Here is a 5,066-nt window from a genome sequence, read left to right on the forward strand (position 1 = left end):
GTTTGTTAACTTCCTTTGTGAGTTCTAAAGTATTTTGACATGTCAACAAAATCCATACCAACATTCCCATCTCCCTAAATCTGTAGATTTCTTTCCCCTACAGCAGGGACCCACAAGCTTTTTCTGTTAAAGGACCAGATAATATTTTAGGCTTTGAGAGCCATGTGGTCTCTATCACAACTATTCAGTTCTGCCATTGTGGCATGAAAGCAGCCATAGACAATACATAAATAAATGAGCATAGCTGTCTTCCCATAAAACTTTATTTACAAAAACAGATGGGGCCCCAATTCCTTAGTTTGCTGACTCCCTGCCAGGAAATATCTGGCATCTCAACTTGAATGACTGTTGGCCAGTATTCAATCCAGGCTTCAGTTAACCAAGCACATTCAGATCCAATATCAGGTGCTCAATGTAACACTAAAATCTCAAATCCTGAATGAATGAAACCATATAAATATACTTGCCCTTCCTAGCCTTTATATTTTATCTTTTTAAACAGACATGCCTAGAATCCACCTATGTTCTCTCTGACACAAATTAACAAGGCCTAGTACTGTTTGTTTGATGTAGTGTTCTGCTCCAGGTTCAGACAAAAGGGGGTGCATTGTGTGTACAGAATTTTATTTTTATTATTTTTTAAAATATGCAACACTTCATGAATTTGCATGTCATCCTTGCTTAAGGGCCATGCTAATCTTCTCTATCATTCCAATTTTAGTATATGTGCTGCTGAAGTGAGCACTGTGTGTAGAGAATTTTAAAGCAATAATAAACCAACTAAATGTCTTCTTTTTATTATCACCATGTGCTGGAAATCATAAAAATGTCAGTAATAAATTCCTCCATTCTGCTGGGGGTGCTCCACCACTAGCCTCTTTTTGTTGAAATGCCACTGTTAGGTTATTTCCTCTAGGAACTGATTAGGCATTTCTTTTTGTGGGCCATGAGGAGTTAAACTCTATGAGCCTGGAGATAATGAGGGGATATGGGAGTTCCTCCAGATAAAAGGCAATCTCTTGTGATGTAACTGACCCATGTAATGCCCGAGGTCGCGAAACCCCCCCACAAGAGACCACCAGAGTCATAAGTCAAAGCCAAGCGGCAAGGGTCGTTTACTGCAGGTTCGAACCTGGACCTCTGTGCACTCGTCGCCAGTGACGAGTAGAGGCCTCAATCAGGGTTGGTGCAGCGTTTTTATAGACAGAGACAAATAGCACAGGGGAGGTTTCAAATTATGAGGGGCCTGATTAGTTGGTTTTAAAGTAAGGACATTTGTTGTTCTCTGATTGGGTGTCCTTTGTCTGTTCTTTGGCGGGAAGGCTTTGTCCATTACTTGGTTACTTGTGGAAGGAGGAAAAGGGGGAAGGGGGAAGGGGGAAGGGGGTAGGGGAGGAATGTGGTAAGCAAGCAGGTTTACAGAAGCGAGAAATGCCGGTTAGTTCATGTACAATCATTTATTCTATTACATACCAGACTACATTTAGGAAGTTTCACAGCTTACTCTATTACATAGCGAGTTACATTCAGGAAAGGTTTCACAATGCTCGTAGCAAACAGCAAGCAAAACAGACTTCTCAGCAATTGTATTTTTTATCAAAGATCCATAATAAGCAGAAAAGAGAACTTAGCTTTAAACTAAGGCAGGGCTGTCATTTGGATTTAAAGCTGTTCTTTTCATTCCCCCCTTTTTCTTGTGCCTAAAGAGCCAATCTTGGATCTTCAATTTTCTATTTGTAATGTCTTGAGCGGTTGGTACTGAGTTCGTAAGACCATTAATTGTATAGCATTGAACCTGTCTTGGACAAAATTAATAATTTTGTTTATGATGCAGGGGCCTAATGTGAGAGCGAGAAGTAGAATGGCCAGAGGCCCGAGTAAAGCGGAGAGCAGGGTAGTTAACCAAGGGGACGCGTTGAACCAGGATTCAAACCACCCTTATTTGTGGACCTCGGGGTAGTATTAGGCTTACTTGTGGGCCATACTGACTGGTTTGGCCCTATTAGTGTTGGTGAAGCTTTGGGTTTTATTTTTAATCTTATCTGAATAACAGTTGCAAAGTAAGGCGGTCCCCGATACAGGTAAATTCCCCAATTTAGTCCCGTAATCCATCTTGTCTCCTTTTTTCCGTCCTCTAGGAATTTGATACGAATAAGGTTACAGGCACGGGTTTGCTTGGGACAGGGGCTGGCAAATTTCATGTCAATATAATGGGGTTTTACCTCCCATTTCCAGTTTCCATCATTGGTAGTAACACAACTCCAAGCCTTACAGTAGAGGGATTCGATTCCTCCACAGGTTTTTTTCATTGCTCCTGTTCTGAACCCGGGACATGCATAAAACCCACCAGATCTTATGCGCTTTTTTTCATTTTCTGGGGTTCCGGTCCATGACGGATTAGGACGCTGGCGGCTTCCGTTGGGGGGAAGTACCCCCATGGTTACGGCTACGTCCTCTAGGTTAAAATATAGGTCAGGCCACCAGGCATTTAGGGGAGTATCATCTGCTGTGGTAGTATTATAGACTTCCTGGGTTTCCAAATTAGAAACCTCCCAAGTTAAAGTATAGGGTATATGGGGGTTGCTCGCAATACTTATCAGTCCGTAGGAGGTGAGCAGGAGCACGCTGAGTGTTCCTTCGATCATTGTGGGTCCGGAGCTGCTGCAACAGTCTTGGTATGGGACACCCAGGCCTTTGGTCTCAGCCGGTTTTCGGGGTCAGGTTTTTGACGCAGAGTCAATTTTAAAGGATGGGTCTTACTCTGGTCAACCGTCCAGGCGGTGTTGGCTTCCGGCACGAAGTCTTCTCGAAACGCAAAGGGATCAGCTGGTCGGGCATGGGTGTAATGGATCCAGGTAGCAATCCCGTCGACTTTGAGAGCAGTGGGTGTGGTTAGGATCACAATGTAGGGTCCCTTCCACCGTGGTTGGAGGGTCTCTTGCTTGTGTCTCCGCACGTATACCCAATCTCCGGGTCGGTAGTGATGCGGCTCAGGAGGGGGCCCGTTCTCATAAATGGCTCTCAATCTGGGCCAAACTTCCTGGTGGGTGTGCTGGAGTTCCCTCAGGAAATAAGAAGTTTATGATCATCAAATTCAGTTAACACATTAGACTGTAGGTTGGGAATTATAGGGGGGGGGGCACTCCATACATGATTTCAAAGGGGGTTAATCCCAGTTTGTAAGGGGAGTTCCGCACCCTGAACAGAGCATAGGGGAGTAAGACTACCCAGTTAGCGCCAGTCTCCATGGTCAATTTAGTTAAGGTCTCTTTTAGAGTTCTATTCATTCTTTCTACCCGTCCTGAGCTTTGGGGTCTATATGCACAATGTAGTTCCCAATCAGCCCCAATAAACTGCACTATCCCTTGTATTACCTTTGAAATGAATGCTGGCCCGTTGTCTGATCCTATTAGGGTAGGGAATCCGTACCTGGGCATGATGTCTTCCAACATTTTCTTTGCTACTACCTGCGCAGTCTCATGCTTGGTGGGGAAGGCCTCTGTCCATCCTGAAAAGGTATCTATAAACACTAACAAATATTTATATCCATATTTTCCAGGCTTTACCTCGGTGAAGTCTACTTCCCAATAGGCTCCCGGCCTGGTTCCGCGGGTTCTGGAGCCAGGGTTTTTCCCGTGGTTGGTGGCGTTAGTTAGTTGGCAAGCTTTACAGCTAGTAACTATCTGCTCAATTTTTGTCCTGGAGTCTTTAATGGTGATTCTAGCATGCCTTATTAAGTCTTGCATTTTTCTTGTGTCCATATGAGTGGCTCGGTGCATCTTGGATAAGACTTCATTTCCCATTTCTTCTGGGAGAATTATGCTACAGTCTGCTGCCCTCCACAGCAGTGCCTCCGTTAAGGCACTGAGTTAAAGGTAATTTTTGGATCCAGTTTAGGTCTTCTTTAGTGTAGGCGGGATTTTCCGGTAAACTAGCTGAACCGGGGTCTGGTAGGGTGGTCATTAAAGCACGGTCCACCTGTAAGGCCGCCTCTCGGGCCACCTGGTCAGCCAAATTATTTCCTCTGGCCACCGGTGTGATCGGTTTTTGGTGGCCTGGGCAATGTATGATGGCTAGTCGTTTAGGCAGCCAGAGTGCCTTTAAAAGAGCCAATATTTCTTTGTTTTTGATAGTTTTCCCCTCTGCAGTTAACAGTCCTCTCTCTCTGTATATAGCTCCATGTATGTGGGCCATAGCAAAAGCATATCTGCTATCGGCATACACGTTTAGTCTCTTGTCTTTTCCCAAAGTCAGTGCCTTGGTTAAGGCCACAAGTTCAGCCCGTTGGGCAGAGGTGCCAGCTGGCAAAGGCTCTGCCCAAACAGTCTCAGTTTCAGTTGTGACTGCTGCCCCCGCGTACCTTTGACCCTGATGTACAAAGCTGCTGCCATCAGTGAACCAGGTAACCTCGGCGTCTGGTAGAGGGTGAGCCTGTAAATCTTCCCGAACTCCATGAACCTGTGCCAATATCTCAGCGCAGTCATGGAGGGGGGTATCTAAGTCCGGGTCTGGTAACAGGGAGGCAGGGTTTAGTGTTCAGGGGGGAGCATAAATGATTCTGAGGGGATTTAATAATAGTCCCTGGTAGTGAACCAGTCGGGCGTTACTTATCCATCGGTCAGGAGGTTGTTTGAAGACCCCTTCGATGGCATGAGGGGTTGTAACATGTAACTCTTGTCCCATAGTTAACTTATCAGCATCCTTTGCCATTAGAGCTGTAGCAGCGATCATACGGAAGCAAGGGGGCCAGCCAGCCGCTACTGGGTCCAGTCTTTTTGAAAGATAGGCAACGGGCCTGGGCCATGGGCCAAGGAGTTGCATCAGCACTGCTTTGGCTACCCCTTTATTTTCATCTACGAAGAGATGAAAGGGTTTGGAGGCATCGGGGAGCCCTAAGGCTGGTGCCGACAACAGGGTGAGTTTAATTTGCTGGAAAGCCTGCTCAGTTTCCTCTGTCCACTCAAAGGGTGCCTGTTCTTGGGTGACCAGGTAAAGAGGCTTAGCCATCTCGGCGAACCGAGGTATCCACAAGCGGCAGAACCCGGCCGATCCCAGGAATTCTCTTA

The 5,066-nt window shown here is 45.9% G+C and overlaps 1 non-coding gene across 1 annotated transcript; it reads right to left on the minus strand.

Moving 5' to 3' along the window:
• Positions 1 to 640: 640 nt before the first annotated feature.
• On the minus strand, positions 641 to 745 carry LOC111562046. Its single transcript, XR_002745106.1, has one exon. It is a non-coding gene; the product is annotated as a U6 spliceosomal RNA (small nuclear RNA).
• Between the last annotated feature and the right edge of the window lie 4,321 nt (positions 746 to 5,066).

Source organism: Felis catus, chromosome C1 (genome assembly GCF_018350175.1).
Source record: "Felis catus isolate Fca126 chromosome C1, F.catus_Fca126_mat1.0, whole genome shotgun sequence".
NCBI classification, from domain to species: Eukaryota; Metazoa; Chordata; class Mammalia; order Carnivora; family Felidae; genus Felis; species Felis catus.